Source organism: Thermobia domestica, chromosome 15 (assembly GCF_964235325.1).
Source record: "Thermobia domestica chromosome 15, izTheDome1.hap1.1, whole genome shotgun sequence".
NCBI lineage: Eukaryota > Metazoa > Arthropoda > Insecta > Zygentoma > Lepismatidae > Thermobia > Thermobia domestica.
Genome location: NC_137468.1, coordinates 160,147,393 through 160,174,417, shown reverse-complemented (window position 1 = coordinate 160,174,417; position 27,025 = coordinate 160,147,393).

Below are 27,025 nucleotides of genomic sequence, written 5' to 3'. Positions count from 1 at the left end.
GATGTCGTATCTAGGCTCATCCTGCTATTTTTGCTTCACTCCTCGAGCCGATTTAAACCGTTAGTGACGGTCCTTCATGACCTAGGTCATTTACCTTAACACATATGTTAAAACATGACACATATATTACAGATGTTAATGCAATAAACGATATCACTAAAATTACTTATATTAAACCTATCATGCTTTCACACGCTCACTCACTCAGGACAGTGTATACATGTTTATGTTTAAAGGAAACCAACTAACTACAGAAATACAAATAATTTATTACATCCATAGTGAAAAGAAAAGACAAAACAAATAATTATGAAGAAAATATCAAAAGCACAAGTTCTTGGTTATATATTAATGGAGTACCTAGTATTATATTTTAGTAAATTTATATATATTCAATCATATTGACAAATGGAAAAGAAAAAAAAAATATTTACACGTATCATATCTTAGGCATACTAAAGCAAAATTATGATTTGCGACATACGCAAATGAGACACTTATTTCACTTTTTTTAAAAAAAATATTGGACAAAGAGGAATGAAAAAAAAATAACTTTCAGGTGTACTAGAACTTATATGAGTCTCTACCTCACACTGAGCAATGAGATATTAATAATTTTGAGCGTTCAAATCACAAATCACGCACTACTCGTAGTGTCCAAAACATTTCGCTCCATTCAACTTAGTTTGTGGTCATTTATATATCTATATATATATATATCTAACTATTGGTTTACAAAAACCACTCATCGTCTATATTCGGTTTGTAACTCGTAACAGTTTATGTCTGCAATCGCACATTACGACGCTTTACCCATCTAGGGGTTTCAAGAAAATAACTTTCACTAGAGGATGTTTCTCCTCTTAGACGATCCATTTCCAAACTTATCATTTAAATAGTTTTAAGTTATTTATTTAACACTGGGACACGTCATGAGACCTTTCTCTAGGATTACTTTCGTATATATGTATATATGATTCGGATTTAAAAAAAAAAAAACGATCTTCCACAGGAGTACGGAGAATGAAGGTTTAAATTGAGGATAAACAAAAAAACTGGTCAAGTCACAGGATACATATGCAGGTGAGAAGGATTCAAGGTACACTTTCCACAATGGTTTTAAGTTGGTAGTTCAGGGATAATATTTGTTATGATGATGTGGGTTACGTTTAGACCTGCAGTTACTTTCCAATACATGCCATTACATAATTACAGAAGTTATCGTTTACATCGATTCAAAAGAAAAGGAAAATTGCTTTAGTGCACGGCGGTATTTTTGACAAGATCTACATTCTTATATACGTCGGAAAACTTACTGGTAAACTATAGCAACCAATACACGTTTAGGGGGACAGACACGAGCGCTCTTACATATATTTATATAATACTTTTAATATCATACTTTTACTATAAAATCACATTCACATACTAAGTACATATATATTTCGACGTATTCATTTCACTATATATATATATATATTTATATTCAACAAATGCGCACACATTTGAATTAATCACCCCAATAATAAAATTCTTTACAAGGTTGCAAACATTGTCCAAAACAAATGACTTCCGACATTACATATGAAAAGGAAAATCGATTCTATGCCTGATACCGCACATCTATAAATTTTTAGCTGTTATATCATCAATTCGTGCTTAAATAATGGAGAAAAAAAACTTTGCGAGGCAGGCACGTAACACAGAGCATTTCTAAAAATATAATTAGATAAACCAAAATACAATTTCTGGGCCCAGGTTAACTACAAAGTAATCGAAACCCAAAACAGAAAGGAAAGTGACCAATGGATTAAAAAAAACTTAAAGTGACGACGGTGAAAGAACGTAATTGAAGTGTCGGCAACTACGAAGTCTTTATTCATTTCGGCGATAGGTCAAAATGAGATGGAGGACCCACTCATTATCTACTCCATTCATGAATCGTGTCTTGCAACGTCTCAGCTGGTAATTTCAGATCAGAGTTGTACGTTAAATAAATTATAAGCGACAAGTTCAAAAATCGGGGGGGGGGAAGGTTGAAATTAAAAAAAAATCTCAAAGTAAGAAGGAAGAGACAAGGGAGAGAAAGCGGCGCCAACGAAAGGAGAAAGATTAAAGTACTACTCACTACACAGAAGAGTGATCGAATTTAAATATATAACAACTCATAGCCAAAAATATTCTTAACATGCCAAAAGGGGTGGTCTACTCAAATACGTAGACACAAGGGGGCGCCCTGCTGCCAAGGATGCAAGTTCTGTGTCCATCAGATCCCAATCCCACAAGAGTTTGGTTGTAAGATTGAAATCCGAGCCCCGTATCCGGCCCAAACCAGCAGGATAAAAGGAGAGGGGGAAGGGACCAGGTAACTGCGTCCCTAATTTTGAAATCTCTAAGTAAGTGGAAAAAAAATATTCGACCTCTCAGAAGAACTAAGAAGGTTCTAGGACAGTAATGAAACTAGAGTAAAAGTAATAGTTAAGATATCCCTAACTAATGATTTGCCAAAATAATAAAAAATTTATTAAATAAACTGAATTTTGGATCGGTGATTTCTATTGCCAAATTTCACCGATAGCTCCCCTTCGCAGAATGCGCTAAATTCTGAGGCATCGATTAATTTCCATCACTATCTAGTTTGGAAACTAAGAAAGAAAGAAAACGAAAAATATTCAAAGGGGGAGGTCGATGCCCGGGTACGGTATAAATAAATCTCAATAATTAATTGTTTTGATTCTGTAACCCTATCAGAACCGTCGCCTCCATGAACATTGTAAGCTAGCCTGAGTAGGTAACGTGAAGAAGAAAAAAAAATCTCACGGAGTGGTACATTCTATTTTTAAAACCGACCAGAAGATATGATTCACTACAGCCCTGTTGTATAACTACTATTGTCTTTTCATAATTTATCATTCAATATGTCTAGTCAGCGATTATATGATGCTACCCATTCTATCAGATGGGATTACTATGGTTGATTATTATTATAACACATAAAACTACAAAGCATTACCATACTCCGAATATATATCGCCCTCCTGTCCGCGTGATATTATGGTGCAGGGGTCAGAACCCGAGATGTTTGTAGCTACACGTATCTATTCAATATCCCTATATCAACATGCGGCGAAGTACTCACTGGGCTACTATATATTTAACCATATGGGTGTTCTATCTTCTATATTCATTTACTACAATATTCATATTCTTTATATTCATATTATATTCATATCATATTATATTCATATCATATTCTTTTCATTTGCTACGACGCTATATTCTACAAACACCCTGTTTCCTCTATCTACGCCCAGCCTATATACACATTTCATCATAACACTTTAAAATCTATAATCACTACAAACATTTCTCATTCTGATCACCGCACGACAACCTCACTCGAACCCAAGACTCTTTCACCACACACAATATCAAGTAATACCTGGTAGCTTTATTAAGAACGAAAGAAAAAAAAATCCTATGTATGTTCACTGAAAATAGAATTATCTGCGATAATGTTTAATGTTTATAAAATTCTGCATCAACAATGAAATTCTACAGCCACGAAGAAAAATGGACATTTAATATATTTTCAAAGCGAAGAACTAGCATCATATCGCCCGACTTCTGTTAAAAATTTACGTATTGTTTATTTACTTAAATATTTCAGGTTCTAGACTAAGCAGAATGTTGAAATTTTTAGGATATATTAATTTTGGGTCACTTGACCTAACTGTACATTCATATGGGCTGTGAATTATACCTTCCAGGTTTTATTTTGAAAAGAAAGGTCAATTTCACGAAAACTAAATCACTAAGAACATTGACATGCGAATGGCAGTTAGTACTGACTTTTGACACTAGGGGCTAGCGACGATGTAATCAACCCTTGAACAACTGAATGTGACCTTGTACACGGAATTATTGTATTACATTATGTTCACTTTTAAATATTGTGTATGAGTTCACTTAATGACGGAATAATAAAAAATTATCGCATAGTAAATACTACACTGTCCACATTTAATTATCTCACACACTCTTTCATCACTTAACTACCACTACCACTGATACTGCATTACAAATATACACATACTACTCAAACTACAAGACACATCATGCCAATACACACCAATCATCACTATCATTAATACATGTTATACTAATAAATATACACAGAAAACATTCATATTTTACCATGTTAAATCGGCTCGAAAGGAAAAGGAAAGAAAGGGACAGGGCCAACTGGCCCTTGTATTCACTAAATCACATTCTTAATGCAAACTGTTTAATCAATGCCCCTGAGAGGACATATCAAAATATTAGCTAACAATAGGACCCCTGCCCTGAAGGGGCAGGAACCCGGAAACAAACTAAATGTTCAACTCATCCCGCTGGAAGCCGTACTCCCAATTTGGGAGTCAGATAGGAGCCCTACTGTAAATTTACACGTACATTATGGTTACTATCCTAACTACAACAAAATTGAATACCGCCATGTATGTAATTAAAAAAAAAATCACTCGCTACCTACATAAACAAATCTATAATGGACAGGTCTTGTAACCCTCAATTAGTAGGAAAATTGGGAGGTAATAATATCAAGGGAAACACTGATCTTCAGAACCGGATTTAGGAAGAAAAACAGAAATCACAATACTTCGAGATCCTGTCCATAGCGATCGGTGGATGCAATCATGGCGTCACTATCTTGCACTCACTATTTCAGTTTTTTTAAACCAGTTTTACTATGGAATTTAAGAGTTCATGGCTCCTCAAGACTTCCAGAGGTTTTACACGTGAATAAAATCCCAAATATTACCTTGTTTGCAGCTTCTCTAGCTCTTTTTTAACCTTTTAAGCTAGATGATTAGAATCCAATGTCTTCAGTCCATCTTCCCGGCATGGAATGGAATAATTGCGCCCTAATATCATCACGTGGGTTTATCAGCCAATCAAAACTAAGCATTTTGCCGGTGGGGCTTTGAAACGAATAAAATTTGGTAAAATCTGGATTAAACTAGATTTTAGAAGGACCTAGGTATCTAAAAGAGAGGTGAAGGGTGGTCCTGAAAATTCTGTCGAATTTTAGATTGGTTATTTGATCTGGAAAGTTCCGTCCAATAGTGGACCTATGTTTTCAGATAGCACTGACACCGTAAGAATTGTAATAATCCATTTACATATCCATATACAAGACTTATAACTAATTTAAAATATAAATAAAGGTATTGATTCCCAAAACTATAATTCCTAATGAATTTTTTACAGTCCTCCATGTTAATTTGAAATAGAATAACAAATAAAATTACGAATTATATGAACAGCCAAAAATTTTTTGTTAAACGTCAAGTACAGTCGGTGCAAAAAATTTCGGGCACCCTCCTATTAAGAACATAATATCATTAGACTGTAATGGCATATTACACAACATGTCAGAATTCTTAGTTACTTTGATGACCATCTTTTATACGTACGTAGCTCATCTCTACAGGAAGCCAAAAGCAAACTTCAAGCAGCACTAAAATTTATCACATAATGGAACTTGACCAATGGAATGCATGTCAACTGGGAGAAAACGTCATATATCATCTTTACACGAAAGAGACAAGAGGGAAATTTTCGATTGCACATAGACAATCATACACTGAACCGACAGTCACAGCTCTCTTACCTGGGAATTATTTTTGATTCACGTCTATCCTGGAAGCACCAACTAGAAACTCTTCAGGCAAAGATACAACCTTACATCAATACAGGGTGAGCACAGAAACAGTCCCAGCTTTGAAATTAGTGTAAATTTAATATGCGAAGGAATATTTTGCTGAAATTTTGAACAGCGATACATACACTCAAAAAGTTTTTGTAGCAATAATTGAAATCAAAAACCCTGTAACGCTAGAAATATCATGGCGGTAATTTAGCTCCAACCACACGTTGTGATGCATATCCGGTGTGATGGAGTTGACTGCATCACTGATGCGTTCTTGGAGATCGTTTAGAGTAGCGGGTAGTGGAAGTGAATACACTTTGTCCTTCACAAATCCTACAGAAAGAAGTCACAAACAGTGAGGTCAGGTGATCTTGGAGGTCACTTGCAAAGAACTTGATCATTGACTCCATAGCGCCCTATCCATCGGTTTGGGAGGTTCTCGTTTAGAAACCTGCGTACAGCACGATGCCAGTGTGGCGGCGCTCCATCTTGTAGAGCGAAGTCGTCTATCTCTGCATTACTAAGTTGCGAAATCAACCAGTTACGTAGCAATGCTAAGTAACTTTCACCTGTAATTGTTTGTTTCTGAAAGAAGAACGGACCGTGCACCCGACGCTCTGATACTGCACAAAAACATTGATTTTCGGTGAGTCACGTTCCACATTTACAGTTGCATGAGGATTCTGGGCTCCCCATATCCTTACATTGTGTCTTTTCACCTTTCCACTTAAGTGAAATGCCTCATCGCTGAAAATGATCTTCGTCAGAAAGTTTTCGTCGTCCTCCATGACATTTTGCGTAGTCTCACAGAACTCTCAGCGCTTTACCTTGTCTTGTGGGTATAACTTCTGAACCAACTGCAGTCGGTACGGGTAACACAGCAAACGCTTGCGTAAGATCTTGCTTACTGTTGTTTGTGGCATCTGCAACTCTCTGCTAGCTTTACGTGTAGATTTCTGTGGGCTGTGTACGAAGGCTGCTCTTACGCGCGCCACAGTTTCCTCGGAGACTGGACGTCGCCCTGAATGTCCTTTTCTTTGATCACAAATGCACCCCGTCTCAATAAACGTTCTATGCCACTTCACAATGGATTTGTGTGTGGGTGGATCAGCATTAAATTGTCGTTTCAAATCACGCTGCACTCTCACAAAACTGCTTGCTTTTGCAAATTGTAAAACGCACCAGCTTCGTTGCTGTGCGGTAAACGTCATTTTCGATGTTACTGCCCTCTAGCTGCCCTGGTCAGAACTAGGATTCTGAAAAGATAGATGGGAAATACTTTGAGTTTACTGAGCTCTGTACAAAATTTCATGTAAATATTCAATTAAATGTTAATTATATGGCACTTTAAAATCAGGTACTGTTTCTGTGTTCACCCTGTATAATAAGTGTCAGCAACAAAAAATGGGGGACGGATATCGGTCCACTACTACGAATTTCTCAACTATGTATCGAAGCCATATTGAATTACGGAAGGTATCTTCTCTCACCGATTCCAGCAAGACTCAGCTCTATTCCTCTAAGCCTTCAAGCTTTCGCTCTCTGCACAATCTCCTCGTTACCTCAATCTGCTCCAATCAATGCTCTCTTAGAAGCTGCAGGCACAATACCATTTCAAATACAAACAGAACACTCGGCTGCTCGTTACATCATGAGAAGCTTAGGTACTACTTCATCTACAGTCATCCCAAAACTGGAAGTATTATACACTCAAAATAAAACCGGCTCTCTACCGTACCGCCAGGAACTTCTCTGGTTGTATCAGGCATATGTCAATCTACGCCGTTGGACACATGTCTTATATCGCAATCTCCGTCTACCGTGTTATACCATTCAATACCATACCATTCTTCAATCAGTGGAACTGGAATTCCCGTTCACCACTAACAAACGAACGAATATATTAAGTCCGGACAGCGTAGCGCCGAGACGGGAATATCATATGGCTCAGCATCATTCAAACCGCACCCTAATAAATACGGATGATTCCAAACAAACGCATGGAGGATTGGAATATACCGGAGTGGGTATATACATTCCACAAACATCACAGTTTGTAATCCAACGCTTACCGAATCAGATGTCTATATTTCACGCTGAACTATGGGCTATTCGTATAGGATTAAGACACGCCATAGAGCATAAATATCGTTGATTTGGTATCTGTAGTGATAGCCTTAGTGCATTACATACAGCTGCTCTTTCGAGCCACATATCATGGATTCATAGCAATATTAAACAACAACTCTCGATCCTTAGGGAACGAGATCAATGCGCCTCCTTTTTCTATTGCCCATTCCAATTTTGCATACCTAGAAACTCTGTAGCAGACGAGTATGCGAAGGCTGGAACGCATCAGGATAGGATGATCAACATTCCTCTTCCAGCGGAAAGTATACACAGTTTCCTACATCACCAAAGACAAGAAAAATGGAGACGTTATCAAGAGCAAACAAGACACTGCGAAGATAAACACTTCTGGAATATATTCCCAAATCCTACGACCAAAAAGTGGATCTCACCCGAAGGATGGACGAGGAGACACGTATGTTTACTCTTTAGGCTATATCTACCCAGATAGCAAAAATGACTTGTAACAAACTTGTAGCAGATTTGCATTTCAAGTCTGGCAAATGTGCAGCAAGTTTACTGCAAGTTTAATGCAAACTTCCTAGTTGACGCTCTTCGAACTTGAAGCACGCCTGCAGTGCAAGTGTACGGTAAGTTTGCAAAGCAAGTTTGTGCAAGGGGCTTACTTGCACAGCAAGCCTACTGGAAGTTTCAACTTGCACTGCAAGTGCACAGCAGCTTAGTGCAGGTTTGACGCAAGTCTCTGCAAGCATATCACTTGCACTGCAAGTGAACAACAAGTTGGCAGCAAGTTTGTATAGGTTGAAAGCAAGTCTCTGCAAGGATATCATTTGCACTTCAAGTCCCCAGCAAGTTTGTAGTAAGTCTTCTGCAAGTATATACTTACATTGCAAGTCTACAGCAGGTCTTCAGCAAGTGAGTGTAGTAAGCCTTCTGCAGCTATATACTTGTATTGTAAGTCTACTGCAAGTGTGTGGAAGTTAGCATAGCAAGCCTGCAGCAAGGACTTTACTGTATACGAACATACACACAGTATATTTTTCTCAACAACTTTGTCAAACAATACACGTTCAAAATATAAATTATCTCTACATATTGGATACTTACGTAATTATCTTAATTACCCACTTGTTTTAATGCTTCACACACTTCACACCTACTACAAATGGCGACCTGGCGGGAAGATTTCTAAGATTAGACTTTTGTGCCACCTGTTGGTAGAAACTAGAACTGGCACACTTGCTACAAAGTTGCAGCAGGCTTCCGAGGCAAGTAAAATCCAGCAAGTGAAAATCAATTTACGACATTTGCGGGTAACACTTTCAAAAATCCTGCAGCAGGTGTACAGTGCAAGGAAAGTCTAGCAATTTAAAATCCAATATAGTGAAAGAGTTGCTGCAAACCAACATGCTATTAGGGTAGGTATCGCTCAAACACCGTATCGCTTATACCAGCAAGGATACCGAAATACACCTTTATGTTACTGCAGTGAATCAGAAGGAAGATTACTTCATCTCATCTTTCTGTGTAAATTAACGCCAGCTTATCGTCACATCCTCTTTATGGTAATACATCGTTTTCACACTTCCCCAGTGACCGTCTCGTTTATCTTAGCGAACAATATACGCACTGTAATTTATCACCTTCTCCAATAGGTCAATACGCCAAGTTCTTTTGTCTGAGAGGAGATTCTGGGAACGTGTATCACGTCTTTGTGTACAAGTTACAACGTGCACTTGAAGCTCGATCTGTGAGTGAGTTTGTGTTAAAAATGGCAAGTGGCAGTGATGTTCAGAGACGAAAATGTGTGAACAATCCAAACCCTTTCTGTTATATATGTTACCATTATACAATTAAAGGCCAGAAGCGAAATATTACGCAATTTATAAAAAGCTTGTACTTGGTATATTTTAACATGAAGTTAGGTGATCAGGACAAGAATTTCGCACTTCATATTGTGTGTAAAACGTATGTAGAAAACCTGCGGCAGTGATACAAAGGGTTGTTACCATTAATGCTATTCGGAATCACCAATGGTTTGGCAGGAACAAAGAAATAATGTTGACGACTGTTATTTTTGTGTATGTAAAGTGTCCGGTTTCAATACGAAAAAAAGCACATTCTGTATCCGAGCTTTCCATCAGCCATAACCCCCGTACCACATGGACCCGATATTCCTGTCCCAAAACCACCAATACAGTTACCAAAGAGTGCGTCTTCGTCATCTTCAAGTGCGGAGGATGGCGATAATGATACCTTTATAACGGATGTTGAAGATAAAACTTTACGTCTTTATAATCAGTGTAACTTAAATGATTTGGTGCGTGACCCAGGTCTCACTAAAGAAAAGAGTGAACTTTTAGGATCAAGATTAAAAGAAAGAAATCTTTTACTTCCTGGGACAAATTCATATTGTTACAGAAATCGGGAGAAAGAATTCAGACAGTTTTTTATTCATATCCTTGGCTTGATTCGTCGTCTTGGAACAGTTTATCAAGCAAAGGATTGGTGTCTATTTATTGATTCGAGTAAAGAAGTCTCATAAGTGGTCTTCTGCACAATGGGAATAAACTTGCTTCAGTGCCAGTCGCCCATTCAATATCTTCGTGAACTATCACAATTTATCTATGGTTTTGCAGAAACTGAAATACAATGAACAGAGATGGTTACTGTGCTGTGATTTAAAAGTGTGCGTTATCATATTGGGACAACAAGCAGCTTATACAAAGTTCCCTTGTTTTCTGTGTGAGTGGGACTCTCGGGAGAAGGATAGACACTGGCTAGTTTCTGAGTGGCCCAAGAGGAAACAGGTCGTGCCAGGAGCAAAAAACTTTGTAAATCGTCCATTAATTGATCCTCAAAATGTATTATTGCTCCCTTTACATATAAATTTGGGAATTATGAAGCAGCATGTTAAGAGTTTGGACAAAAGTAGTCCCTGCTTTCGGTACCTCTGTCAGAAATTTCCAGGGCTGTCGGATGCCAAAATTAAGGAAGGAGTTTTTGACGGCCCCCAAATTCGGAAGTTTATGAAGGATCCTACATTCACTATAACGATGAACGAAACACAGCTTCAGGCATGGGAATCATTCAAGAATATTTCCAGCAAATTCTTGGGTAATGTTGAAGATAACAACTACCAACAAATTGTCGAATCCATGCTGTACAACTTCCAGAAATTAGGTTGCCACGTGAGCTCAAAATTACATTTCCTGCACAGTCATCTGGACTATTTTCCTTCAAATGTAGGAGCATTCAGCGAGGAACATGGCGAGCGGTTCCATCAAGACGTAAAAGAAATGAAACGAAGATATCAGGGGCGATGGGACGTCTCCACGATGTCAGATTACTGTTGGTGTCTAGTGCGAGATAGCCTACTCAGGAACACGAACACAAATTAACACAGCGTTCATTCACATCAAAGCACAGCAAAAAATAGTGTTCTTGTAGTGAGATTCATACATTCTAGCAATGGGCATGTTACATTAAGTAGTGCTTTTTTTGTATATTCGTTACAATTTGATCATGTTCTATTCATATTGCAGATATTGGCGGTTATGGTGAACTTTGTGTTGAAATTAAAACAGTATGAAAAAAAACTGATTTCATATATTAGCAAACCGTATGTGATAGGTAAAAATATAGTGTTCTTATGGTGAGATTTGTACCTTTTACAAATGAACCTGTTACATAAAGCAGTGTTTTGTATATTCGTTGCAATTTGATTATGTCCTATTCAAATTATAATATTCTTTATTAAGGTGTTTTCTGTCGAAATTACAATATAAAAAAAAATTCGATTGCAAATAGCAAAAGAAAGAAAAATAACTGTACGTAATAGTAAAAAACGGCTTCGATATTTGAAATCAGCACACCTAAATTATATTAAATCGCATCTTCAAGCTTTTGCCGGAGAAAAAAAAAGTTTTATTTCGCAGACCGGTGTGGTTGTATTATTGCATGAATTTTGTAACAAAGGTGTGATTACTGTAATAACTAATGGAAGCTATAGAGTACGTAATATATAAGAAATACTAGAATCACCTTTGTATCGCTATGTTTTTGTTGTTTGTGCACTAATTAATATCCATATTTCAGTCTTCACCGGGATCTTCGTTAACAATTCCCCTCTGTTTCGTTAGAAGCCTATTAAAGCCATGTTCTTTGTATTTTCTATAAAGAAAATTAATACCCCACAATATTCCGGAAAAAGTACTCAAGTCACATCACTGTTAATCAGTTCTTAATTTGAATTATATAGATACACTAACAAGTTGAAGCGAACAGCAGTTCATAAATAAGGATTTTGTATTTTCACTTGTGAATCCTTGATCCAGATATTGTAGTATAATGTATGTAGAAACCACGGGCGACTCTGTAATGTAATCACAAGGTGACGTGCTTTCTAATTAATACGAAGAAAAATAACTAAGAAAAAATGTAGACACCCATTTCTGTGTACGAATGAGAAAAGATCGAAGAAACAATGTTATTTTTATAATAGTTTGCAACCCTGATTGATGTCTATGAAAGATTTGGCAACATAGTGTAAATCACGATACTTGATACTTTCTGTTCATGTGTTCTGGCTTGGCTCTTTCGAGTAGTTACCTGCGCCATAGAGTAGCTTGTTAAATACTTGTCATTACGTACAATATAATTACACATTTTTCAAGATGGAAAGGAGGAATCCGTTTCGGTCAATAGACGGGATCACAGAAGAGGAAGTAGGTTGGAGCATAATGGGTGATATCAATAAAAATAAGTAACTACTCCTGAGAAGTCCTGCTCGAGAATCGGAGTAACTAGGCCTACACCTGGAGTAATCTCCTCCCTCAATTTCGTATCAATAAAACAAGCCACTACTCAGGTCTAGTCTGCTCGAGATTTATGAACGTTTACTCGCGCTTCCTCTGCACGTAGCACTGAGTCGTATCAATAAAAGAAGTGATTACTCATTTCTCCCATTCATCGCGCAGTCATTTCGTTGTTTTTAACTTATGGCGGCGTAGTATCTTAAAAGCCATGAAACGGGCAAGTAGCAACGATACCTTCAATCAAAGTGCATTTGTGGATATTGTAAAAGAGTTTCCAGTGGTACTTTCAAAGTCACAGCTACCAGAAAGTGAACGAAGGAAAGCCGAAACTTTGAAGGTAATTACAGTGAAATGCAACGAAATATCAAATACATCTACGACTGAGACACAAATTCAAAAGAGAATCTTTAATATTCGAGCGAGAATAAAACAAAAATAAATAAAAACTAAAGGAAAGAAGAAAGTAATACTGAAACCATTTGAATAAACCTATTTGAGCTGATGGATGTTGATTGGAATCCAGCAATATCAAGATTAACACAAGTGCATATCACGTGTTGTCCAAGGTCTTTGTAGATTGTTTGGCTTTAAGAACGAAATCAGACACTTGGCTCCTTTGTTTTCTTTTTAAAAAAGTCCAGCCACCCACGTCATAAATCACGTCCATCTGATTGCGTTTTCCACACCATACGTGTCCCCCTTTCGCCTTGACATAAACAAAATACATTCTCATGTATACACCCTTTCTATCAACGTTGAGTTGAGTTGATTATTAGTTTAACGTCCTTTTCAGTAGCGTGCCTATATGAGACAGAACCCACTGATTAACGTGGAATCCAAACCACATGAGCTCCTTCCGGGAATTGAACGCGGGTCTCCTATGCCAAAGGCATGTACGCTAACCGCTTAGCCACGAAATAGCTCTTCCTATTAACGTATTACTCTCCAAAATACTAGGTTTCTTTAATGCCACTTGTGTATAGTCAAGTGCTCCGATAGCACCCGGAAATGTATATTTTTCTTGCCACTCTGCCTTTGCTGTTTCTATATTACGCACACTTCCGGAAACAATCCACTTTCAGGTAGTCATAGACAGTACTTTGAGCCACACCAGAATCCCATGACATTCCGACCTGGAATCCCGGATCACTCACGTAACGCAAGAAAACCAAGGCCACCGATTTCTCTGTAAATTTGGGGGGGGGGGGCATGCAGATGCAGAAGGTATATATATCAGGATTTTAAGACAAATTGCACTCTAATTATGCCAAATATTGTATATTCATAAATACAATAGGGGGCCCACATGAGCTTTGGGGGGCCCGGGCCCCCTGGCCCCCACAGGATCGGCGCCCTTGAAGAAAACCCGCATCTTTTCATCATTACGTAGTCCACCACCCCGAATTTCGGTTGATTCTCCTTAAAAAATGTTGTGCTAATCACTACATTTTCTTTCATAAACTTATAATGCTTTTTGTAATCTCCATTTCCAACATTTCTATGCAGTTTATAAGTTATTCTACGTAGTAAAACAATCATATACTCTGCCATATTTCGCACGGAGTCACCTATTTAGCTTGCTCCACAAATTTGGAGAAGTTACTAGCATCACACAGGAGTCTTTGATTTTTATTGATATCAAACGCGTAGTAGTTACTCGGCTCGAGAATAGAGGTGTGGTTGCTTCAAAAGGGCGGGGCTTCTCCGAGGTCAGCCGAGACGACTAGTGCTCAGTTCTCTTTTTATTGATACCAATGCGAGTAACTACTTCAAAATTGGGCGTAATGAGTAACTTCTCCGTTTTATTGATATCACCCAATCTTTGTGGTTATGCTGACGCACTCAACCCGAGCAAAGTGGGATGTATTTATTGGCCTTCACACACACACACACACACACACACACACACACACTCTCTCTCTCTCTCTCTCTGTTTGTCTACCCTACAAAAGGCGTATGCGAGCTGGGCCATAGGAAAACCGAGTATGCACTCATATCTGCTTTATTAATGGAGCTATTTTCCTGATACGCTCCCAAAAGTTGCGTCATCGATAAAGCTACATTTCCAGAGGCACCAGAATGCAGTATCTCGACCTTGACTGGGTACGTACAAGTGAGCACCCAAACCAACTGGGCATTTGCAAAACGAGTGAAAATGAAATGAAATCTTTGAGTTTTACGTCCCACGGTTATGCCGGTTAGGCTAAAGGAGACGGTGATGATGAGTAATGAATGAAATGGTGGAATGAAGAAAGTGGGAGGAAACGGGAGAACCCCGAGAAAACCCACGCACACGGTGTTTGTCCACCACAAAGTTCACTTGGCGGGGGCTGGGATCGAACCCGGGACCCCAATCACCAGAGGTGAACGCTCTACCACTGAGCCACCGCGGCCCCCTGCAAAACGAGTGAATGTAACAAACGAAGACACTAACAAACAAACAAAGATATTGTGTGTAAAATGTGTAAAATGCGAGTTCAGTGAGTAAATTTGAGCAATGGAATTAGAGCAATTGCTTTAAACACTAGTTAACTTTGTAACAAATGAAACACATGGATTAATGCTGTTGACTTTCTTGGGTCCCCCAATTTCCTTCCACATTTCCCTTCCACCAATTATTTCATAATCATTCACTCTCATTAATCACACGTCTATTATAAGCTATAGAGTATAACCAAGGGATGTAAAACTAGAAATTTCATTTCATTTCAAATGAAATAGCGCATTGTATCAATCCCCAGAGAAGTTAGTTTGTGGTAGACAACATCGTTTCCATGGGTTTTCTCGAAGTACTCCCATTTCCTCCCATATTCTCATTCCACTAATTCTTCCATCGTCATTCACTTGCCTTAATCATCGCCTCCCGTAATCTAACGGGCATAATCGTGGGACGTTAAACTGTAAGATTTCATTTCATTTTGAAATGCAATGGCGAGACTAAAGTAGGGTTATATCTGTTATGAAGGTTATTGTTTCTTTCTGCACCGAGGCTGTATGAGACGGAGACCTATAGTTTAAGGTGGAATCCGAACCACTATAATAGTTCAGATTTTATAATTGCTTCCATGAGACAATGTGACCAAAGAGGCACGTGCCAGCTACAAAGCCAGCGGGAGAACAATATTATATGCCTACAAGAAACACCGAAACAAGATACATTATTCATACCAGGTGGGAGACTCGGGTTCCCGGCGGAAGCTCATGTGATTCGAATTCCATTTTAATCAGTGGGTTCCGTCTCATATAGCCTTGGTGCTGAAAGGGACGTTAAACAAAAAATCAACTTAACTATCCGTACCATTGAATTTAATATTTTTGTTATAACGTCGAAAATGAAGTACTAAACAGCAAGAATATTGCAAAACAAGACATAAAACAACAAAACGAAACAGGCAGTAAGATTAAAATTGACAAGGGAGGGATTTTAAAACGTTAACACATTATCATGTTACTTGCATTAACATTTAGCAACAACACACAAATATACTATTATACTATTGAACTATTAGTTCATGATACTATTAGTTCATATACTATGACTAAAATACTATTGAACGTCGTAATCTTGTATCACTTAAAATTTCTGTTGCTCTGGAATATTATAATTTATTTGTCTAATCGAATCAATATATCTATTTTACTATTTTATTCGTAGTAACTATGAAACAAACCATAGCTTATGCTAATACGCAATGTTTTCAATTTTAATGCGAATGGTTAGGAATAATCTGTGCCTTCACTTTTATGACAACTTTTTTTAACCGTCTGTCTTCACATATTTACAGTACTCTTACAGATTTTTTTTTTATTTCGATCTCTCCATGAAATCCATATATTTGCTCCCAAGGGATTCAACTGTCAATTTAATGAGAGAATAGCGAGACCATTGGAATCCAAAATTAGTGACCAACAAAACTTGATCCCTGGTTTCTACATGTGCACCATTGTTCTCTCGGTTTTCTGTCCTATCAGCTTGCTTCAAAGACTCACTGCCCTTACGAAGTATTGCGAAACTCAAATGCTGCTAAATGATTCATATAAGCATTATGTAACTACCTATGAGATTTCGTAGTTGACTTCCCAACTTCAGGGAACAAAACCTAATTGCAACATTCTATTCATTAATTATAATTATTATAATAATAGTAACAGTAATAATAATAATATTAATGTGTAACTCTTTTACTGCTCAACTACTGACATTTGCGCTAGCCACTTGATAGACATATACTTTCAGTTGAGTTGATTTTGAGTTTAACATCCCTTTAAGTAGCGAAGCTATATGAAACGTGACCTACTGATTAACGTGGAATCCGAATCACATAAGCTCCCACCGAGAATCGAACTCGGGTCACCCACTCCAAAGACGAACACGATAACCGCTTAGCCACGAAGAAGCTCATAGACATATTTGCTTTCGGTGTAGTTTTCATTTCTCTATTGCAAAATAACTCAATTCGTTATACATTGGCGCACTGTCTTTGTATACACATAAATGTACTACCTCAGTCTCTTGAATCATTACAGGATAAAATTAATGTCAAATTTGCGGTACCTAGACAAAATCCTATTTTTCAATATAATCCTCCTGCTCCGCCATTACATATTTCAATATCACCACCACAACTAGAGAAAGAAAATCAGAAGTCTAACCTCAACGTCGTAGAATCTCCACACAAGCAGAAAATTCCTGTTTAAAACGATTTTTCTTCCCTGACCAATAAAATAGCAGAGCCCTATTTAATACTTGCACAAACCAGTTTGCATAACCAAAATAGAAAGAGGAATTAAGGGAATAAGCGACGAAACAAAGAAAAAAACTATTAGAGCGGGGTGAAGTATAGAGGAAAACAGGGTACACCACAAAACCTCCAATAAAATCCACAACAGAAGATTAAATACTGGACTTCGCAAATTGCAGAAAGCATAGGTACTGTGATTCTACCTATTTTAAACGTCCAAAAAGCGAATAGGGCCGACCCTTGTTCACGAGTCAAAGATCAAGCAATACTAATGACAAAACAAAGCCTATAAATAGTCACTAAATTACGCAGACGAACAGTGCTACTGGAAACCGGATCCCGCATTTCCATCTGGCCTTTCGAATATTTACTTCCTGATGTTCAATTAATACCACATAAAACAGCGGTTAAAGGGATATGAAATAAAATTATTACCTTGAAATATGTAGGAATGGTATCATTCAAAGCTGGGAAACGACATTCTCTCATTACTTTCGTATGAGGAAGAAATCATGTATTCCAGTAATTTTTAGTTTAGACTTGCTTAAACGCTTATGTTACATTCGATTTAACAAAGAATCTTATATCTCTATTTAAAAATCATAAGAAGCCAACTTTACCAAAAAAGAACCAGAAAAATATTTTATCACAACACACCACTCATATACTTAGACAAAGACAAGCTTGCTCTTTTATCGACAAACGCATTACGTTAGTTCAACTTTTCCACGCATTTATTCCGGTAATAGCAAAAAGACAGATTGAAGATTATACACTTTTCTTCGTATCGTTTCTCTACGACTTCCTTGACAAGATAAACATGACGTAATTTCCAATCCAAATAATTATCCTGTAACTTGAAGGAAAAATACGTCAGTGGTGGACTTTGTGGCATGCCAGGATTAATCTTTTCCAGCAATGAAAGCGTACAATATAGAAGAAAATAAAACTTGTACAGGAAAAGAGGAGGTTGTCATTTCTTTGAAGTATAGATAATTTTTTTCAAAATTGATGTTTTTGATATTAATCCTAATTTAGACCAGTCGCAGAAACAGGCCAATCATGTGTTATTACACATACACTCTGGACGGAATTGGACATTATAAGGGCTACAATCACAAAATAAGAATCCCTAAATCGGCAGTGTTCTCCAAATCTCGCTCCATCCGAAAAACCAATGATACATGGTCTTCAAGGTCAATCACACAAGAAAATCTTACAAAATTCTCATATGCATGATAGGTCATAAAACTACCACGCAAGCTCTCTTAATTGCAACTAGGATAATTTTACCTTCATTAACGAATAAGATCTTTTACTGATGACATCGTGCTGGGAGGCTACAGTTTTCAATAATAGCTATCGGAATTTTATTTTTAAAATTAAAAATGTTTTGTGCTTCACCTAAGAAATTTATTTTACTGAGAGCTGTATGTTTTCGAATATTTAGTATCAGGCAATTCTATTAATATCTCTGCAAGAAAGCCAAAAATGCAGAATTCAAGATTCCACCAAAACAGAATTTTGCAAAGTTTTACGGGCTTATGTTCCTATTTACTGGCACGTATCAAGGATTTTCCCATGAAAATAGAACCTTTTTAACAAATGTTTCCACAACAATATTTGTACTTTTCAAATAATCTTGTGGATTATGTTTCTGGTGTGGGGGCTGCAAGGTTCCGTATCTCAGGTATAAGCAACTACTATAAAGCATGCTTCATTAACGAGCACCTGTTTTCTATTCAAAACATAATCACCAACAGACGGTGGAAGGAGGATACCAGAAAGAAAGAAAGTTGTTCCGAAGGAAATCGAAGATGGCCAACCCTCTCCTCACGAACTTTCTTTTCAGAGAACAGCCATAAAAGAAGACCTCAAGTGGACAGAAGAATAAGTTCCAATGCTGATCGCTAACCTTCCTAAACTATTCCTGAAATCGTTTTGTGTTACGGAGATTTCCTTAAATCCAACTTCTGAAGCCGTAATAGGCATAGGAATATTTCTATAACTACCTGCCCCGGAGCACGTATAAGCAGAGAGATACAACTATACTATCTTCTAAAACTACGATAAGTAAGAAAGATATCCTTTAAATCACCGCCCTAGGCCGCTGTAGGATAGAAGATTTTTCCTTTTAATCTTAAGCTAGTTATCACCATCGACTTCGGTAGAGGCAAAAGCATTACAGCTAAGCCGCATGGTGTTGCTACTGTCGTTGCAACCATAACACCGATCTGAAAATAAGCTAGCAATTATCTATTTCAAACTAATTTACGGCTTTAAACTTGTTCCAGAGGCATATTGAAACGTGTGTCGCATGGATATTGCTCTCAATATATTTGCATGGACCGGAATATATTCAGTGAACCCTCAGATATTTACAAACCCGACTATCTGTCCGCAAACTTGATTCCTGTTTCAAGATGATACACTAGACCTACCTGTGAAGACCCACAATGTTCAACTTCATTAGGGGTTAAGGAAAAGCAGGATACTTCATGTTTGTCCTCTGCAGCAAATCCATGTTCTCCACATATGACCGAAAAATCAGAATCTTCTCGCCCATCAACTAATAAAGAGCTCTCCATGCGTCACGCACCAGAAGAACTGACTAGAGCGCGATACCATATAAGAGGCAAATAGAAAGAAAAACTGACTTTAGCAAATGAAGTAGCAAAGTAAGGTCACAAGAAGCTAATGAACCACTACACAGACGAGAAAATATTAACAAGAAAGCCGCACTAAACGTATATTTTGTGGTGAAACGTTCAATGAAGGCTGGGTGTAGTGTGAATTCTGCGATAGCTGGGTTCATGAAACCATCTCAATTGAATCAACAGATATTCATTACATGTTACCACTGTTAGCTTCGTGGATAGGTTTTCTTATTTTTCTGTAGGATATGATGTTTTTCAAATATCTTACGTGTTCGTTTGTTACCTTATGCTCGGCATAACGTAACATGGCCCGGTATTTTTGAACAACACCTTGTATATAGAAAGGAATTTTTAATCTTTATTGAAAATGTAAGAAAACATGTTTAATTTCTTGTAGTAGGAAAAGTAGGTCGCAAATTTTGCGTAATTTTTAAGTAAATAGTTTCAACGAATATTAAATGAAAAATACATGGTTAATAATTATATTTTGTATATTTTGCGTATTTAGCCAAAAATATAACAGTATTTTAGAAAATAAGTATATATTTTAGCTTTCTTAATGGTTTTCAGTTTATTTCTATAGGTATTTCGGCATAGGGAATCTTCAAAAGAAAACTAAAAATTTTATTTCGTAAATTTTCTTCAAAATTCCAAATTAAGAAAGTCAGCCATAATTTCTTCTTGGTGCATCTCTTTGTTTTCGGAGTAATTATTTGATTGGATCATCCGCAATCATAGCTGTGGTTGAGATTTTCGGCTTTCTTTGATCTCAGCACAGAAGCCTATCATCCGATAGTTACGTCACAATTATCTTCCAATTAGGGATCAATTTCTCATTGTTCTTTGTCTTGCATCTTCAGCCATTATAGGACACAGACGTACAGTGTTCGTTGTCTGTATAAAATTGTTAAAATAATTATTGTTTTGGAATTGTGGATTATTCTTCGTCTTGCATCTTCAGCCATTATAGGACACAGACATACAGTGTTCGTCGTCTGTATAAAATTGTTAAAATAATTATTATTTTGGAATTGTGGATTATTCTTCGTCTTGCATCATCAACAGCTATGGGATATGGACGTGCAGTGTTCGACGTTTGTACGAAATTGTAAAATTAACTAGTATTTCTAAACTTTGATTTATTCTTGGACTGACATCAACGTTACTTGTATGGAATGGTGCTTCTAGAAAGTTTTACGTTCTCGAACAGCGAGGAAATGCAGTAGAAGCCGAATAAGACGGTGGCAAAGACTCAGGTCTTGAGTTTGGTGATTGGCGTCGTGGAAAAAGAGGGGAACTGGTAAGCCATATTTCAGAAGAATATGTCCGACATTGTTCCGGCTATGTTTTGAGTCCACGATGTGTGATTCTTTATAGAATCACGTGGAAAGATCAGGTATTTATATTTTGGAAAGTTTTTGCCTCCAACGTTTTCGGATCATCGTTGGATGAAAACCAAATAAGTGTAAAGTTAGAAAACCAAGAAAAGCAGTTTACGAACTCCAACCTCGAAATCAATATCTTGTGGCATAAAACAACAGTGCGGTTTTCTCGTATATGTGTAAATATTAATATGATGTGCTAAGTGCAGTAAGATTTTCCCCAACATTTCATACATATAGGTCTGGAAAATATGATATCGTGAATTCATTCAATGGGGGGGGGGAAGAAAGCTAGAATTATCTCAACGCAGAGCGATTGTCATAACAACAAGAAAATGTGTGTACCACACACACATTTTCCCCCAGTGAAAGAAATGTTAGATTCCCTAAAATCTCAAAATTATTCATTTTCGGAAACATAGTACTGCTCGAAATTAATTTGTATAATTTGGCATGTTTTCTTTGGTTTTAAAATAATTCTAAGCATTACAGAAATTTTGGAAGTAAGTCTCAGAAATCACGGCTAATGTCTAGTACAAGGGTATATGAATTTTTGCGTACCGGTAACAGGAAACTATCGCCAATAGGTCAAATCTCCGTTATTTTTACTCTGATACCCATCGAGAAAGTTTAAAATTACAGTCTTAATGAATACTAGTAGAAATGTTTCAGTATTTATTTTTTTTTAAAAAAAAGGGTAAAAATAGAATTTCAGAGCGACACTTTAAGAAATAGCCACTAGGACTTCTGTCGTAATGTGGTAGTCAACATAAACTTTTATGAATGAAAAGGGTGCTTTCATGTATATGTGTATGACTTTTTTCTTAGGTTAAGTTAGTATAGTATAGCTAGGTTAGGATAGGGATTTTAGGTTTAAGTTATGCAGATATTTTCTCTGAGTGTTTACCTGTGCTAGTTTGTCCTAGGGGTCCGAGCTTCAAGAGAGGCTGCGAAAAGCGTAAATCCTCTATGCCGGCCGCAATTTCAATGCACAGAAGGTTTTGAGCACCAAAATGATAGAGAAAGAAAAATATAGCTAACCACAACAATATGTAGTGATGATTTAAAAGTGTGATGTATTTTTTTGTTCAATTTTCATCTGTTTTGTGTCGGTCTGATGTGAATGTTTATAAATGTTGAGAATATTAATGAATATGAATATTTCAGGAATATCTGTGGAAAATTAAAGGAAAGTAAATAATGTTTTAGGCTCTGAAGATTTAGAAAATCTTTAATGTTAGTTTCTCTTGATTTCAATTCAGATGGGTATGTCAGTACGAGCCAGTGTAAAGATTCTCTCATCAAATTTCTTGTTAAATCCACTTTCCATGAATAGTGTCAAATAAAAATTACTAGCCGTGAAAACATCTTTCTTTTCAAGTACAGAATATAAATTCTTTTGTAGTTTAAGAAGTAAAATTTGAGCTACAGTTGTTTGATATTTATGTGAAGCATGAACAAGGCAAAGAGCAGTACGCACATAATAATTTTACTGGGGAAATGAAATAGCTGTGAATCAAAGGGAAGATACTTTTCCTTAGTGTGACCGGGGTTGGAAACAACCGAGTCTGTAGAAATTTTATTATTTTAACCGTTTTAAATCTAAATCTCAGTTTGGATTTTTTTTATTCCGTTGCGCGACAAAATTCTGTTTTGGGATTGTAAGATTTTTTTTATTTAGATAGGGCTTTTACAGACAACATTAAGATCTCCATTGTGCTCATTGCCAGCTCCACTCTTAGGTCGATGTCCTGTGTCTGTAGTTGTGGTTCACAACGTATTTCCTGATGGGACGTGGATACACGTCCTGCTCCGCCATTACATATTTCAATATCACCACCACAACTAGAGAAAGAAAATCAGAAGTCTAACCTCAACGTCGTAGAATCTCCACACAAGCAGAAAATTCCTGTTTAAAACGATTTTTCTTCCCTGACCAATAAAATAGCAGAGCCCTATTTAATACTTGCACAAACCAGTTTGCATAACCAAAATAGAAAGAGGAATTAAGGGAATAAGCGACGAAACAAAGAAAAAAACTATTAGAGCGGGGTGAAGTATAGAGGAAAACAGGGTACACCACAAAACCTCCAATAAAATCCACAACAGAAGATTAAATACTGGACTTCGCAAATTGCAGAAAGCATAGGTACTGTGATTCTACCTATTTTAAACGTCCAAAAAGCGAATAGGGCCGACCCTTGTTCACGAGTCAAAGATCAAGCAATACTAATGACAAAACAAAGCCTATAAATAGTCACTAAATTACGCAGACGAACAGTGCTACTGGAAACCGGATCCCGCATTTCCATCTGGCCTTTCGAATATTTACTTCCTGATGTTCAATTAATACCACATAAAACAGCGGTTAAAGGGATATGAAATAAAATTATTACCTTGAAATATGTAGGAATGGTATCATTCAAAGCTGGGAAACGACATTCTCTCATTACTTTCGTATGAGGAAGAAATCATGTATTCCAGTAATTTTTAGTTTAGACTTGCTTAAACGCTTATGTTACATTCGATTTAACAAAGAATCTTATATCTCTATTTAAAAATCATAAGAAGCCAACTTTACCAAAAAAGAACCAGAAAAATATTTTATCACAACACACCACTCATATACTTAGACAAAGACAAGCTTGCTCTTTTATCGACAAACGCATTACGTTAGTTCAACTTTTCCACGCATTTATTCCGGTAATAGCAAAAAGACAGATTGAAGATTATACACTTTTCTTCGTATCGTTTCTCTACGACTTCCTTGACAAGATAAACATGACGTAATTTCCAATCCAAATAATTATCCTGTAACTTGAAGGAAAAATACGTCAGTGGTGGACTTTGTGGCATGCCAGGATTAATCTTTTCCAGCAATGAAAGCGTACAATATAGAAGAAAATAAAACTTGTACAGGAAAAGAGGAGGTTGTCATTTCTTTGAAGTATAGATAATTTTTTTCAAAATTGATGTTTTTGATATTAATCCTAATTTAGACCAGTCGCAGAAACAGGCCAATCATGTGTTATTACACATACACTCTGGACGGAATTGGACATTATAGGGGCTACAATCACAAAATAAGAATCCCTAAATCGGCAGTGTTCTCCAAATCTCGCTCCATCCGAAAAACCAATGATACATGGTCTTCAAGGTCAATCACACAAGAAAATCTTACAAAATTCTCATATGCATGATAGGTCATAAAACTACCACGCAAGCTCTCTTAATTGCAACTAGGATAATTTTACCTTCATTAACGAATAAGATCTTTTACTGATGACATCGTGCTGGGAGGCTACAGTTTTCAATAATAGCTATCGGAATTTTATTTTTAAAATTAAAAATGTTTTGTGCTTCACCTAAGAAATTTATTTTACTGAGAGCTGTATGTTTTCGAATATTTAGTATCAGGCAATTCTATTAATATCTCTGCAAGAAAGCCAAAAATGCAGAATTCAAGATTCCACCAAAACAGAATTTTGCAAAGTTTTACGGGCTTATGTTCCTATTTACTGGCACGTATCAAGGATTTTCCCATGAAAATAGAACCTTTTTAACAAATGTTTCCACAACAATATTTGTACTTTTCAAATAATCTTGTGGATTATGTTTCTGGTGTGGGGGCTGCAAGGTTCCGTATCTCAGGTATAAGCAACTACTATAAAGCATGCTTCATTAACGAGCACCTGTTTTCTATTCAAAACATAATCACCAACAGACGGTGGAAGGAGGATACCAGAAAGAAAGAAAGTTGTTCCGAAGGAAATCGAAGATGGCCAACCCTCTCCTCACGAACTTTCTTTTCAGAGAACAGCCATAAAAGAAGACCTCAAGTGGACAGAAGAATAAGTTCCAATGCTGATCGCTAACCTTCCTAAACTATTCCTGAAATCGTTTTGTGTTACGGAGATTTCCTTAAATCCAACTTCTGAAGCCGTAATAGGCATAGGAATATTTCTATAACTACCTGCCCCGGAGCACGTATAAGCAGAGAGATACAACTATACTATCTTCTAAAACTACGATAAGTAAGAAAGATATCCTTTAAATCACCGCCCTAGGCCGCTGTAGGATAGAAGATTTTTCCTTTTAATCTTAAGCTAGTTATCACCATCGACTTCGGTAGAGGCAAAAGCATTACAGCTAAGCCGCATGGTGTTGCTACTGTCGTTGCAACCATAACACCGATCTGAAAATAAGCTAGCAATTATCTATTTCAAACTAATTTACGGCTTTAAACTTGTTCCAGAGGCATATTGAAACGTGTGTCGCATGGATATTGCTCTCAATATATTTGCATGGACCGGAATATATTCAGTGAACCCTCAGATATTTACAAACCCGACTATCTGTCCGCAAACTTGATTCCTGTTTCAAGATGATACACTAGACCTACCTGTGAAGACCCACAATGTTCAACTTCATTAGGGGTTAAGGAAAAGCAGGATACTTCATGTTTGTCCTCTGCAGCAAATCCATGTTCTCCACATATGACCGAAAAATCAGAATCTTCTCGCCCATCAACTAATAAAGAGCTCTCCATGCGTCACGCACCAGAAGAACTGACTAGAGCGCGATACCATATAAGAGGCAAATAGAAAGAAAAACTGACTTTAGCAAATGAAGTAGCAAAGTAAGGTCACAAGAAGCTAATGAACCACTACACAGACGAGAAAATATTAACAAGAAAGCCGCACTAAACGTATATTTTGTGGTGAAACGTTCAATGAAGGCTGGGTGTAGTGTGAATTCTGCGATAGCTGGGTTCATGAAACCATCTCAATTGAATCAACAGATATTCATTACACGTTACCACTGTTAGCTTCGTGGATAGGTTTTCTTATTTTTCTGTAGGATATGATGTTTTTCAAATATCTTACGTGTTCGTTTGTTACCTTATGCTCGGCATAACGTAACATGGCCCGGTATTTTTGAACAACACCTTGTATATAGAAAGGAATTTTTAATCTTTATTGAAAATGTAAGAAAACATGTTTAATTTCTTGTAGTAGGAAAAGTAGGTCGCAAATTTTGCGTAATTTTTAAGTAAATAGTTTCAACGAATATTAAATGAAAAATACATGGTTAATAATTATATTTTGTATATTTTGCGTATTTAGCCAAAAATATAACAGTATTTTAGAAAATAAGTATATATTTTAGCTTTCTTAATGGTTTTCAGTTTATTTCTATAGGTATTTCGGCATAGGGAATCTTCAAAAGAAAACTAAAAATTTTATTTCGTAAATTTTCTTCAAAATTCCAAATTAAGAAAGTCAGCCATAATTTCTTCTTGGTGCATCTCTTTGTTTTCGGAGTAATTATTTGATTGGATCATCCGCAATCATAGCTGTGGTTGAGATTTTCGGCTTTCTTTGATCTCAGCACAGAAGCCTATCATCCGATAGTTACGTCACAATTATCTTCCAATTAGGGATCAATTTCTCATTGTTCTTTGTCTTGCATCTTCAGCCATTATAGGACACAGACGTACAGTGTTCGTTGTCTGTATAAAATTGTTAAAATAATTATTGTTTTGGAATTGTGGATTATTCTTCGTCTTGCATCTTCAGCCATTATAGGACACAGACATACAGTGTTCGTCGTCTGTATAAAA